Source organism: Ranitomeya imitator, chromosome 3 (assembly GCF_032444005.1).
Source record: "Ranitomeya imitator isolate aRanImi1 chromosome 3, aRanImi1.pri, whole genome shotgun sequence".
NCBI classification, from domain to species: domain Eukaryota; kingdom Metazoa; phylum Chordata; class Amphibia; order Anura; family Dendrobatidae; genus Ranitomeya; species Ranitomeya imitator.
The window spans coordinates 16,565,448-16,580,935 of record NC_091284.1 but is presented as its reverse complement, the minus strand read 5'-3'; the positions used below and the strand labels follow the sequence as shown (position 1 = coordinate 16,580,935).

The 15,488-nt window shown below is 50.2% G+C and overlaps 1 protein-coding gene across 8 annotated transcripts in view; it reads left to right on the top strand.

Moving 5' to 3' along the window:
- ZBTB20 (zinc finger and BTB domain containing 20) overlaps positions 1-15,488 on the top strand; it is a 1,044,548-nt gene that overhangs the window by 712,084 nt on the left and 316,976 nt on the right. The window contains exon 1 of one of the 8 annotated variants that reach the window (XM_069760559.1): positions 12,820-12,988. The exons of 6 other annotated variants lie outside the window; for them this stretch is intronic. The gene's annotated coding sequence lies outside the window, so the exon portion shown is untranslated. Of the gene's footprint in view, positions 1-12,819; positions 12,989-15,488 lie in introns of those variants that run through there. One more of the 8 variants, XM_069760563.1, reaches the window with a different exon arrangement.

Genomic DNA, 15,488 nt, shown 5'->3' with positions numbered 1-15,488 from the left:
CCATATAGTATTGTTGCACAGGGGTCCATATACTGTTCTTGCACAGGGGCCCATATAGTATTGTTGCACAGGGGCCCATATACAGCTCTTGCACAGGGGCCCATACACTGTTCTTGCACAGGGGCCCATACACTGTTCTTGCACTGGGGTCCATACACTGTTCTTGCACAGGGGCCCATATAGTATTGTTGCACAGGGGTCCATATACTGTTCTTGCACAGGGGCCCATATAGTATTGTTGCACAGGGGTCCATATACTGTTCTTGCACAGGGGCCCATACACTGTTCTTGCGCAGGGGCCCATACACTGTTCTTGCACAGGGGCCCATATACTGTTCTTGCACAGGGGCCCATACACTGTTCTTGCGCAGGGGCCCATACACTGTTCTTGCACAGGGGCCCATATACTGTTCTTGCACAGGGGCCCATACACTGTTCTTGCACAGGGGCCCATATACAGTTCTTGCACAGGAGCCCATATACAGTTCTTGCACAGGGGCCCATATACTGTTCTTGCACAGGGGCCCATACACAGTTCTTGCACAGGGGCCCATATACAGTTCTTGCACAGGGGCCCATACACAGTTCTTGCACAGGGGCCCATATACTGTTCTTGCACAGGGGCCCATATACAGTTCTTGCACAGGGGCCCATATACTGTTCTTGCACAGGGGCCCATACATTGTTCTTGCACAGGGGCCCATATACTCTTCTTGCACAGGGGCCCATATACTATTCTTGCACAGGGCCCATATACTGTTCTTGCAGGGGCCCATATACAGTTCTTCCACAGGGGCCCATGTACTGTTCTTGCACAGGGGCCCATACACTGTTCTTGCACAGGGGCCCATATACCGTTCTTGCACAGGGCCCATACACAGTTCTTGCACAGGGGCCCATATACAGTTCTTGCACAGGGGCCTATATACTGTTCTTGCACAGGGGCCCATACACTGTTCTTGCACAGGGGCCCATATACAGTTCTTGCACAGGAGCCCATATACAGTTCTTGCACAGGGGCCCATATACTGTTCTTGCACAGGGGCCCATACACTATTCTTGCACAGGGCCCATATACTGTTCTTGCAGGGGCCCATATACTGTTCTTGCACAGGGCCCATATACTGTTCTTGCAGGGGCCCATATGCTGTTCTTGCACAGGGGCCCATACACTGTTCTTGCACAGGGGCCCATATACAGTTCTTGCACAGGGGCCCATATACTGTTCTTGGGCAGCACGGTGGCGCAGTGGTTAGCACAGCAGCCTTGCAGCGCTGGGGTCCTGGGTTCTAATCCCACCCAGGACAACATCTGCAAAGACTTTGTATGTTCTCTCCGTGTTTGCGTGGGTTTCCTCTGGGCACCCCGGTTTCCTCCCACATTCCAAAGACATACTGATAGGGATTCTAGATTGTGAGCCCCATCGGGGACAGTGATGATAATGTGTGCAAAACTGTAAAGCGCTGCGGAATATGTTAGCGCTATATAAAAATAAAGATTATTAAAAATAAAGATTATTATTATTGCACAGGGGCCCATACATTGTTCTTGCACAGGGGCCCATATACAGTTCTTGCACAGGGGCCCATATACAGTTCTTGCACAGGGGCCCATACATTGTTCTTGCACAGGGGCCCATATACTGTTCTTGCACAGGGGCCCATATACTGTTATTGCATAGGGGCCCATATACTGTTCTTCCACAGGGGCCCATACACTGTTCTTGCACAGGAGCCCATATACTGTTCTTGCACAGGGGTCCATACACTGTTCTTGCACAGGGGCCCATATACTGTTCTTGCACAGGAGTCCATATACTGTTCTTGCACAGGGGCCCATATACAGTTCTTGCACAGGGGTCCATATACAGTTCTTGCACAGGGGTCCATATACAGTTCTTGCACAGGGGCCCATATACTGTTCTTGCACAGGGGCCCATATACAGTTCTTGCACAGGGGTCCATATACAGTTCTTGCACAGGGGTCCATATACTGTTCTTGCACAGGGGCCCATATACTGTTCTTGCACAGGGGCCCATATACTGTTCTTGCACAGGGGCCCATATACTGTTCTTGCACAGGGGCCCATATACTGTTCTTGCACAGGGGCCCATATACTGTTCTTGCACAGGGGCCCATATACTGTTCTTGCACAGGGGTCCATATACTGTTCTTGCACAGGGGCCCATATACTGTTCTTGCACAGGGGCCCATACACTGTTCTTGCACAGGGGCCCATATAGTATTGTTGCATAGGGGCCCATATACTGTTCTTCCACAGGGGCCCATACACTGTTCTTGCACAGGAGCCCATATACTGTTCTTGCACAGGGGTCCATACACTGTTCTTGCACAGGGGCCCATATACTGTTCTTGCACAGGAGTCCATATACTGTTCTTGCACAGGGGTCCATATACTGTTCTTGCACAGGGGCCCATATACAGTTCTTGCACAGGTGTCCATATACTGTTCTTGCACAGGGGCCCATATAAAGTTCTTGCACAGGGGTCCATATACAGTTCTTGCACAGGGTTCCATATACAGTTCTTGCACAGGGGCCCATATACTGTTCTTGCACAGGGGCCCATATACAGTTCTTGCACAGGGGTCCATATACAGTTCTTGCACAGGGGCCCATATACTGTTCTTGCACAGGGGCCCATATACAGTTCTTGCACAGGGGTCCATATACAGTTCTTGCACAGGGGTCCATATACTGATCTTGCACAGGGGTCCATATACTGTTCTTGCACAGGGGCCCATATACTGTTCTTGCACAGGGGTCCATATACTGTTGTTGCACAGGGGCCCATATACTGTTCTTGCACAGGGGTCCATATACTGTTGTTGCACAGGGGCCCATATACTGTTCTTGCACAGGGACCCATATACTGTTCTTGCACAGGGGCCCATATACTGTTCTTGCACAGGGGTCCATATACTGTTCTTGCACAGGGGCCCATATACTGTTCTTGCGCAGGGGCCCATATACTGTTCTTGCACAGAGGCCCATATACTATTGTTGCACAGGGGCCCATATACAATTGTTGCACAGGGGCCCATATACAGTTCTTGCACAGGGGCCCATACACTGTTCTTGCACAGGGGCCCATATACAGTTCTTGCACAGGGGCCCATATACTGTTCTTGCACAGGGGTCCATACACTGTTCTTGCACAGGGGTCCATATACTGTTCTTGCACAGGGGCCCATATACTGTTCTTGCACAGGGGCCCATACACTGTTCTTGCACAGGGGCCCATATACAGTTCTTGCACAGGAGTCCATATACTGTTCTTGCACAGGGGCCCATATACAGTTCTTGCACAGGGGTCCATATACAGTTCTTGCACAGGGGCCCATATACTGTTCTTGCACAGGGGCCCATATACAGTTCTTGCACAGGGGTCCATATACAGTTCTTGCACAGGGGTCCATATACTGTTCTTGCACAGGGGCCCATATACTGTTCTTGCACAGGGGCCCATATACTGTTCTTGCACAGGGGTCCATATACTGTTCTTGCACAGGGGCCCATATACTGTTCTTGCACAGGGGCCCATACACTGTTCTTGCACAGGGGCCCATATACAGTTCTTGCACAGGGGCCCATATACCGTTCTTGCACAGGGGCCCATACACAGTTCTTGCACAGGGGTCCATACACTGTTCTTGCACAGGGGCCCATATAGTATTGTTGCACAGGGGCCCATATACAGTTCTTGCACAGGGGCCCATACACTGTTCTTGCACAGGGGCCCATACACTGTTCTTGCACTGGGGTCCATACACTGTTCTTGCACAGGGGCCCATATAGTATTGTTGCACAGGGGTCCATATACTGTTCTTGCACAGGGGCCCATATAGTATTGTTGCACAGGGGCCCATATACAGCTCTTGCACAGGGGCCCATACACTGTTCTTGCACAGGGGCCCATACACTGTTCTTGCACTGGGGTCCATACACTGTTCTTGCACAGGGGCCCATATAGTATTGTTGCACAGGGGTCCATATACTGTTCTTGCACAGGGGCCCATATAGTATTGTTGCACAGGGGTCCATATACTGTTCTTGCACAGGGGCCCATACACTGTTCTTGCGCAGGGGCCCATACACTGTTCTTGCACAGGGGCCCATATACTGTTCTTGCACAGGGGCCCATACACTGTTCTTGCGCAGGGGCCCATACACTGTTCTTGCACAGGGGCCCATATACTGTTCTTGCACAGGGGCCCATATACTGTTCTTGCACAGGGGCCCATATACGGTACTATTGTTGCACAGGGGCCCATATACTATTCTTGCACAGGGGCCCATATACTGTTCTTGCACAGGGGCCCATATACTATTGTTGCACAGGGGCCCATACACTGTTCTTGCACAGGGGCCCATACACTGTTCTTGCACAGGGGTCCATACACTGTTCTTGCACAGGGGCCCATATACTGTTCTTGCACAGGGGCCCATATACTATTGTTGCACAGGGGCCCATACACTGTTCTTGCACAGGGGCCCATATACAGTTCTTGCACAGGGGTCCATATACAGTTGTTGCACAGGGGCCCATATACTGTTCTTGCACAGGGGCCCATATACTGTTCTTGCGCAGGGTCCTCTCCTGCTGTGTGGGTCCCTGTATCTATCTGTGATAGGTCTGTTCCATATCTATGCCGTCTCTCCGGATATCCTGGCTGTGGCTGTGTTGGGGGACTTGGCGCCGGTCACAGACCCCCTTTGTCCGTACATTTGCCTGTCCCTATACTATAAGGCGGTTTTCCTCAGATATTTGCATTGTGATGAGTGTGAGATGACAAGGACACATTGTGAGGCCGCCGGCTGCTTCCTCCTGCCCCATAATGTCCGCACAATGTGCATGGAGCCCGACGTGTTCTGCTGCTTCCCCATGAGACGTCCCTACAACTCCCCGTACCCCAGCGTGTTCCCGGGAGGGCCGGGAGGGGACGGGTGAGAGGGACGTGTGTTCTGGATGTAAAAATATCTCTGCAGCTGTGTACATAACATCCAGAAAGCACTACGCCTCCCATCATGGCCGCGCTCCTCCACGGTTACTGGGGTGGTGTGAGGTTAGCGGAGCTCTGCCAGGCGAGTCGTATGTGGCCAGGGGGCTTCATGTCACCTGCTCCGCCATGACACCGGAGAGCCAGCGAGGAGGACACTGCTGTGACGGCGACACCTAGTGTGCGCCCGGGGAGCAGCACCGCCACCAATCGCTCCACGCACCCGTCCACTTCCTGTTTTCGCAGTCACCAAAGTCGTGGTTCTGGCTCTCGGCACAGACGTGATGTTGCCGCCACCTCCTTGTTCTTAAAGGGGTTTTCCAGTTTCATGTAAATTAAGCTCAATCTTTGAATAATGAAAAGTTCTGCATCATTCTAGTATACTCTGTGCATCAATCCCTGGCATTGCTAAAGATCTCTGCTTGCTGCCAGTGAACGGGAAGATCCAGGGGTGTCACTACAACAGGTGCAGGGGTGGCCACAGCACCCGGGGTCGGGAGCCTAGAGGCCCTAAAAGTCCCTTTGGCCTATAGAAAAAGACTATTGATATTGAAGATTTAAAATATTTGGGGGCCCCGCTGAAGCTTTCGCATCAGGGCCGATGAGTTTCAGGTTACGCCACTGGGAAGATCCATAGGCCAAGATCTCATCAGAATGGATCACTGCTCACAGCTGAGAGTCTGTTACTAGTCAGTTTCACTAATCTCAGAAATTAACACATTGACCATGGGGCATTTTTCCTGTATGGTGGCTCAGTGGTTGCCACGGTGGCTCAGTGGTTAGCACTGTATGGTGGCTCAGTGGTTACTATGGTGGCTCAGTGGTTAGCACTGCATGGTGGCTCAGTGGTTACTATGGTGGCTCAGTGGTTAGCACTGTATGGTGGCTCAGTGGTTACCACGGTGGCTCAGTGGTTACCACGGTGGCTCAGTGGTTAGCACTGTATGGTGGCTCAGTGGTTACTATGGTGGCTCAGTGGTTACTATGGTGGCTCAGTGGTTAGCACTGTATGGTGGTTCAGTGGTTACTATGGTGGCTCAGTGGTTACTATGGTGGCTCAGTGGTTACTATGGTGGCTCAGTGGTTAGCACAGTGGCTCAGTGGTTAGCACTGTATGGTGGCTCAGTGGTTACTATGGTGGCTCAGTGCTTAGCATTGTAGCTCAGTGGTTAGCACTGTATGGTGGCTCAGTGGTTACTATGGTGGCTCAGTGCTTAGCATTGTAGCTCAGTGGTTAGCACTGTATGGTGGTTCAGTGGTTAGCACTGTATGGTGGTTCAGTGGTTAGCACTGTATGGTGGTTCAGTGGTTAGCACTGTAGCTCCATGGTTAACACTGTATGGTGGCTCAGTATGTCTGACGGTTTAGTCCAGACCAATGTCTGACGGTTTAGTCCAGACCAATGTCTGACGGTTTAGTCCAGACCAATGTCTGATAGATTAGTCCAGACCAATGTCTGACGGTTTAGTCCAGACCAATGTCTGATGGTTTAGTCCAGACCAATGTCTGATGGATTAGTCCAGACCAATGTCTGACGGTTTAGTCCAGACCAATGTCTGACGGTTTAGTCCAGACCAATGTCTGACGGTTTAGTCCAGACCAATGTCCGACTGTTTAGTCCAGACCAATGTCTGACGGTTTAGTCCAGACCAATGTCCGACTGTTTAGTCCAGACCAATGTCTGACGGTTTAGTCCAGACCAATGTCCGACTGTTTAGTCCAGACCAATGTCTGACGGTTTAGTCCAGACCAATGTCTGACGGTTTAGTCCAGACCAATGTCTGACGGTTTAGTCCAGACCAATGTCTGATGGATTAGTCCAGACCAATGTCCGACTGTTTAGTCCAGACCAATGTCTGACGGTTTAGTCCAGACCAATGTCTGATGGATTAGTCCAGACCAATGTCTGACGGTTTAGTCCAGACCAATGTCTGATGGTTTAGTCCAGACCAATGTCTGACTGTTTAGTCCAGACCAATGTCTGACTGTTTAGTCCAGACCAATGTCTGACGGTTTAGTCCAGACCAATGTCTGACGGTTTAGTCCAGACCAATGTCTGACGGTTTAGTCCAGACCAATGTCTGATGGATTAGTCCAGACCAATGTCTGTAAATTACTACAGCAGCAAGAAAATTTATTCCTGCCTTGATAGTTTGTTACAGTGTGCCAGTGCAGGTATCAAGGAGAACAGACATCCTATCAGTAGGTGGATACAATGGTAGCAAACTCTTGGTCATGATATCAGGGGGCTCGAACAACAGCTTTTTGTATGTGGCCTGTAAGATTGCGCCAAGCCTGGTATAGACAGGAATGTCTCCATTCAATGACAGCAAGCACGGATCTGGGAATGGTGGAAGCTGAATTACAAGGTATATTGGGAGATGCAGAATTTTTGTGACGGGCTGAGGCCCATTATATCATTACTGTGGGAGGAATGTGGAGTCAGACATTGTAGCTGTCATGGATGATATTGGGGTCATCCCTGTGAGCGCTGCCACCACTGTCCTGTGAGCGCTGCCACCACTGACCTGTGAGCGCTGCCACCACTGACCTGTGAGCGCTGCCACCACTGACCTGTGAGCGCTGCCACCACTGACCTGTGAGCGCTGCCACCACTGACCTGTGAGCGCTGCCACCACTGTCCTGTGAGCGCTGCCACCACTGACCTGTGAGCGCTGCCACCACTGACCTGTGAGCGCTGCCACCACTGTCCTGTGAGCGCTGCCACCACTGACCTGTGAGCGCTGCCACCACTGACCTGTGAGCGCTGCCACCACTGTCCTGTGAGCGCTGCCACCACTGTCCTGTGAGCGCTGTCACCACTGACCTGTGAGCGCTGCCACCACTGACCTGTGAGCGCTGCCACCACTGACCTGTGAGCGCTGCCACCACTGACCTGTGAGCGCTGCCACCACTGACCTGTGAGCGCTGCCACCACTGACCTGTGAGCGCTGCCACCACTGACCTGTGAGCGCTGCCACCACTGACCTGTGAGCGCTGCCACCACTGACCTGTGAGCGCTGCCACCACTGACCTGTGAGCGCTGCCACCACTGACCTGTGAGCGCTGCCACCACTGACCTGTGAGCGCTGCCACCACTGACCTGTGAGCGCTGCCACCACTGACCTGTGAGCGCTGCCACCACTGACCTGTGAGCGCTGCCACCACTGTCCTGTGAGCGCTGCCACCACTGACCTGTGAGCGCTGCCACCACTGACCTGTGAGCGCTGCCACCACTGTCCTGTGAGCGCTGCCACCACTGTCCTGTGAGCGCTGTCACCACTGACCTGTGAGCGCTGCCACCACTGACCTGTGAGCGCTGCCACCACTGACCTGTGAGCGCTGCCACCACTGACCTGTGAGCGCTGCCACCACTGACCTGTGAGCGCTGCCACCACTGACCTGTGAGCGCTGCCACCACTGACCTGTGAGCGCTGCCACCACTGACCTGTGAGCGCTGCCACCACTGACCTGTGAGCGCTGCCACCACTGACCTGTGAGCGCTGCCACCACTGACCTGTGAGCGCTGCCACCACTGACCTGTGAGCGCTGCCCCCACTGACCTGTGAGCGCTGCCACCACTGACCTGTGAGCGCTGCCACCACTGACCTGTGAGCGCTGCCACCACTGACCTGTGAGCGCTGCCACCACTGACCTGTGAGCGCTGCCACCACTGACCTGTGAGCGCTGCCACCACTGACCTGTGAGCGCTGCCACCACTGACCTGTGAGCGCTGCCACCACTGACCTGTGAGCGCTGCCACCATTGACCTGTGAGCGCTGCCACCACTGTCCTGTGAGCGCTGCCACCACTGTCCTGTGAGCGCTGCCACCACTGACCTGTGAGCGCTGCCACCACTGACCTGTGAGCGCTGCCACCACTGACCTGTGAGCGCTGCCACCACTGACCTGTGAGCGCTGCCACCACTGACCTGTGAGCGCTGCCACCACTGACCTGTGAGCGCTGCCACCACTGACCTGTGAGCGCTGCCACCACTGACCTGTGAGCGCTGCCACCACTGACCTGTGAGCGCTGCCACCACTGGGGGTATGGCGGTATTACCGGGACGGGAGGGCAAGAGTGATAATTAATTTTTGTGTTTGGACCCTTTTATATGCGAATTAATAAGCATGCAAGTACATTTTAGTGTATTATGTAGCAAAGCTGGGTTTGTCATGTGTCACTCTTCATATGCAGATTTCCATAGGAGAGCAGGTAACCCTGACGCGTTATCTCTGAGTTAGCAGAGCTGGGTTTGTCATGTGGCTTCTTCATATACGGATTTCGATAGGAGAGCAGGTAACCCTGACGCGTTATCGGTGAGTTAGCAGAGCTGTATTTGTCATGTGGCTTCTTCATATGTGGATTTCCATAGGAGAGCAAGTAACACTGACGCGTTATCGCTGAGTTAACAGAGCTGGGTTTGTCATGTCGCTTCTTCATATACGGATTTCCATAGGAGAGCAGGTAACCCTGACGCGTTATCTCTGAGTTAGCAGAGCTGGGTTTGTCATGTGGCACTCTTCATATGTGGATTTCCATAGGAGAGCAGGTAACCCTGACGCGTTATCTCTGAGTTAGCAGAGCTGGGTTTGTCATGTCGCTTCTTCATATGCGGATTTCCATAGGAGAGCAGGTAACCCTGACGCGTTATCTCTGAGTTAGCAGAGCTGGGTTTGTCATGTCGCTTCTTCATATGCGGATTTCCATAGGAGAGCAGGTAACCCTGACGCGTTATCTCTGAGTTAGCAGAGCTGGGTTTGTCATGTCGCTTCTTCATATGCGGATTTCCATAGGAGAGCAGGTAACCCTGACACGTTATCTCTGAGTTAGCAGAGCTGGGTTTGTCCTTTGAGATAATTCAGTTCACTGACTGCAGGCAGATGATGATTTTCTTGCAGACATAGAAGAGCTGTGTTTGTCATTTGACACAACTCTTCCTGATATCCTAATTTGTTATCTATTGATTTGCGTGGGACTGCAGGACGGTTTATTAGATGAAGCAGTGCGTGTCTGTGACTTGGTGCAGCTCATTTTCACTTCACATTGTGTGAGCTGGCGTGTTACATGGGACTGCAGGTGAAGCCTGAGACGTTGGAAGAAGTGACTGGCGCAAAGTTTTTCTGTAGATTTTCTGTGTCCGTAGACGCCATAAATTCGGAGCTGGGCGTACAGAGAGCTGCGGCCATGTAAGTGGTGTGAATGTATATGGTGCCAGGCGACGGGCTGTATATAGAAGGCGAGCTGGGAGAAGACATGATGCCAGCCGTGCCGCAGGTATTGTGTTCACATGTGTGACCTGGCAACGTGCACTATGGCCTGCGACCACGGGGGGCGCTGTTCATGTCCGCACAGAAATTCTCAGAACTCACCGGATATAGTCTAAGTACAGTCATATTGGCGGATTGTCAAGTATTCTGGATTATCAGTTTATGGAAATGATAAATAGATCAGGGCCTCGATATGTTGGGGGGGGGGTGAATCAAGACACTTGTAAAGAGTGGTTTTGGCTTCCAGGACCCCGACACAAAATCAGGACTCACTCCTCGCACCCACCCACAACTTTTAAAAATGAAGAATTCAGGGGGTCAATATTAGTCACACTTAAAGGGGTATTCCTCTAGAATATGATTACAGGGCGTCTGATCTCTGGGACGTCTACAATACTGAAAGTAAAGGGGCTGCAGCATTAATTCCGAGCCTCTCGCCCTCCCAACTACTTAAGGTACTCCTCAGGGTTCACAAATCAGCGGTGCTAGAAAACCCCTTTAAGAGGTCAATTAGATCTTTAAGCTCCTCCTCTTCCAGAAGCTCCTCCCTATTGACACATAGAACAAGAGTTCCGTCAGCAGCAGCAAACGAGCCGCAATGGAATTATCCAGAACACGGAAACCAGGCGGAGCGCCTCCTGAAAGTTTCCCCCAACAGTTGGCAAATCGCGCGTCAGACTGAAGTGTAATTTATCCAATCTGGTAACAAAAGGGGTTTGAACCAATCATCATCACTACGACTGCTTAAAGGGGTTGACCACTAGTAAAAAAAATATTTTTAAAAAACGGACCCATGACGTTGTTGACAGACCTCCTGTGTTGTGAATTCCGCTCTTGGGCTCCCTCCGGTGGTTGTAAGTGGCACTTTTGTGAGTTCAGCTCTTGGGCTCCCTCCGGTGGTTTTAAGTGGAATGGCTGCTCCTTGGATTTAGCAGTCTGCAGCTGCTTCCACTCATTGTCTTTCTGCTCGGCTATTTATGCCTGGCTCTTCCCTTCAGCCAGTGCCACTTGTCAATGGTTCCTGGTTGGATTCACATCTCTCTTGGATTTCCCTGTTATCCTGACCAGTTCAGCAAAGTTAAGTTCTTGCTTGCCCTTTTCTGTCCACAGGTTGTGGACTTATTCGTTCTGTGCTTTCTATGTTTTGTCCAGCTTGTCAGTATGGATATATTCAGTTAAGCTGGAAGCTCTGGGAAGCAGATTTACCCTCCACACCTTTAGTCAGGTGTGGAGATTTTTGTAAACTCTGTGTGGATTTTTGTAGTGTTTTATACTGACCGCACAGTATTCCGTCCTGTCCTATCTATTTAGCTAGACTGGCCTCCTGTGCTCATCCTGGTTTCATTCTGTTTATGTCTTTTCCCTCTCCACTCACAGTCATTATTTGTGGGGGGCTATCTATCCTTTGGGGATTTTCTCTGAGGCAAGAGAACCCTAACCCTATCTTTAGGGGTAGTTAGTTCTCAGGCTGTGACGAGGTGCCTAGGGAGAGTTAGGAGCATTCCACGACTACTTCTAGTGTTGTGTTGAGCTTAGGGACTGCGGTCAGTACAGGTACCACCTCCTTCAGAGCTCGTCCCATGTTGCTCCTAAACCACCAGTTCATAACACTCCTGGATCCCCCGCCGGTCCTCCACACTGCCATCGTGTCCTCCACCGGTCTCATGGCTTTCTGTTCTGGTGGGAGGAGCATCAGGAGAGCAATTCAGCCAATCAGCAGCTGCTAAAAGGCTGCGGCGATCGCGTACAATCTTAGAAGACTGACGGACAATAAGTGACGGCTGCAGGGTTCATCTGATGTCCTCCGCTGGCGACCAGTGGGGGGCACTAGCCGCAGGGCAGAGGGGCGGCACGGGGACTGTACTTGTGGTTTTATATAAAGCCCCACAAAGGACCCTTTTTTATCTTGGACAATCCCTTTAAAGGGAATCTGTCATTAGATCTTTGACACCACCATGATGTTCAGGCTGATGCTCTGATTCCAGTCATGTGTCACTTACTGGGCTGCTTTCTGCGGCTGTGATAGAATCAGCAGGAGATTCTCACTAGAGGACTAGCAATCCTGCTGCCAGGTAGTCCAACCCCGCCTCCCACCACTGATTGGCAGCTGTGAATAGGCAGCCAATCAGTGGCGTGGGCGGGGCTATACAAAGCTCAGCATTCCGAGCACTGATACATCTGCAGCAGAGAAAACAGGGATTTTATCAAAACTGTGGCAGTAAGTGATACACTGCTGGAATCAGGGTCTCTGTCCCTACATCGTATGGGTGAGCAAATACCTGGTGACAGATTCATTTTAATTTAAATTTCAAGTAGTAATGTGGGACCCAAATGAAAACCCTTTATCATTGGCCACCCATAGTACTGGGGTCTTATGTGCCGGTACATCTGCAGCCCCAGTAAGATCCCTTTTTTGTTGCAGATGGGAGGCAGCCATATCCATGCTCCCATAGCGCCCCCTACAGCTGCCCGTCATCCTCCGGTCATGTGAGTGACGGGCCTGGTGCCCACATGGAGGGGGTGGGGCGCAGCACACATGCTGGCAGAGCTGCCTGACAACCTGCTGCCGATAATGTCCCCTACCGGCAGCACAATCCGATGTTGGAATTAATGCATAATGTATTATAAACTGGGAGTGGCCGAGTTTATGGAAATCGTGGTGAGTCCAGAGTTCGGAGCGAGGCCGCTTCCACATCAGGTACGTCCAGCTGCCAATTTTTTGTCTTTTTTTAGTTGTATGGAGGCCAATACCCGGCGGGCGAGGTAACGTGGAGCCGTGTGCCCAGGCTGCCGGGTGCCGCTCACTTTTCTGACTTTAGTCACTTCTTTCGTTTTACTTGTTCGTGACTCAACCTCCCTCTTGTGGGCACCGGGAAAAAAAAGACAGAAGGGGGGGGGGATTTTATTTCTTTCTCGTTGCACAACAATACTGTCCATTGTACACCGGTGCCAGCCAGAGAAACAGCAGGAAGCCACCAGCTGTGCCAAATCAGCAACCACCTCATTCCTGGGATGTTTCAGATATTTGGAGTTACTATTCCGATAGAGGAGCACGACTCCCATCAGTGCACATGGGCGACCTGGGAGTAGTCTGTCGTAGGTACGTGGCGCGAGCATCGCACAGGGCGCCGCCGTTCTGCCTCCCGTTATGTCCGTGCCCCCTTCTCTGCTGCGTCGCCCGTTACTACTTGGAAGATGCTCAACTCGACCGGTCACAAGTGGTGATGAAGTTGTGAAATGACCGTGTGGATGAGGGGCGGTGTAGTCAGGGGATGGTGATAACGCACGCGCCTCTACCACAGATAGTGACCCTTGTACCTGACCTCCATAGTGCCCATCTGTCCATACAATACCCAAATGTACCTGCAGAGGTGGAAGCTACCACCGGGCCCGTATGGCCGTCACTGGGTAGGAGCACAGCAGCGCTATAAATGCTCGGTGCTGAGGGGCAAAGATCAATTCTGCTCCGTATAACCAGATAGGATATTATATAGTATGGCACTATCCTATAGGGTCTTTTACAGTATGGTACTATCCTATAGGATCATATACGGCATGGTATTATCATATAGGATCATATACGGCATGGTATTATCATATAGGATCATATACGGCATGGTATTATCATATAGGATCATATGCGGCATGGTATTATCATATAGGATCATATGCGGCATGGTATTATCATATAGGATCATATACGGCATGGTATTATCATATAGGATCCTATACGGCATGGTATTATCATGTAGGATCCTATACGGCATGGTATTATCATATAGGATCATATATGGCATGGTATTATCATATAGGATCATATACGGCATGGTATTATCATATAGGATCATATACGGCATGGTATTATCATATAGGATCATATGCGGCATGGTATTATCATGTAGGATCCTATACGGCATGGTATTATCATATAGGATCCTATACGGCATGGTATTATCATGTAGGATCATATACGGCATGGTATTATCATATAGGATCCTATACGGCATGGTATTATCATATAGGATCATATACGGCATGGTATTATCATATAGGATCCTATACGGCATGGTATTATCATATAGGATCATATGCGGCATGGTATTATCATATAGGATCATATACGGCATGGTATTATCATATAGGATCATATGCGGCATGGTATTATCATGTAGGATCCTATACGGCATGGTATTATCATATAGGATCCTATACGGCATGGTATTATCATATAGGATCCTATACGGCATGGTATTATCATATAGGATCATATACGACATGGTATTATCATATAGGATCATATGCGGCATGGTATTATCATATGGGATCCTATACGGCATGGTATTATCATGTAGGATCATATACGGCATGGTATTATCATATAGGATCCTATACGGCATGGTATTATCATATAGGATCATATACGGCATGGTATTATCATGTAGGATCCTATACGGCATGGTATTATCATATAGGATCCTATACGGCATGGTATTATCATATAGGATCATATACGGCATGGTATTATCATATAGGATCCTATACGGCATGGTATTATCATATAGGATCATATACGGCATGGTATTATCATATAGGATCATATACGGCATGGTATTATCATATAGGATCATATACGGCATGGTATTATCATATAGGATCATATACGGCATGGTATTATCATGTAGGATCATATACAGTTAGGGCCAGAAATATTTGGACAGTGACACAAGTTTTGTTATTTTAGCTGTTTACAAAAACATGTTCAGAAATACAATTATATATATAATATGGGCTGAAAGTGCACACTCCCAGCTGCAATATGATAGTTTCCACATCCAAATCGGAGAAAGGGTTTAGGAATCATAGCTCTGTAATGCATAGCGTCCTCTTTTTCAAGGGACCAAAAGTAATTGGACAATGGACTCTAAGGGCTGCAATTAACTCTGAAGGTGTCTCCCTCGTTAACCTGTAATCAATGAAGTAGTTAAAAGGTCAGGGGTGGATTCCAGGTGTGTGGTTTTGCATTTGGAAGCTGTTGCTGTGAGCAGACAACATGCGGTCAAAGGAACTCTCAATTGAGGTGAAGCAGAACATCCTGAGGCTGAAAAAAAAGAAAAAATCCATCAGAGAGATAGCAGACATGCTTGGAGTAGCAAAATCAACAGTTGGGTACATTCTGAGAAAAAAGGAATTGACTGGTG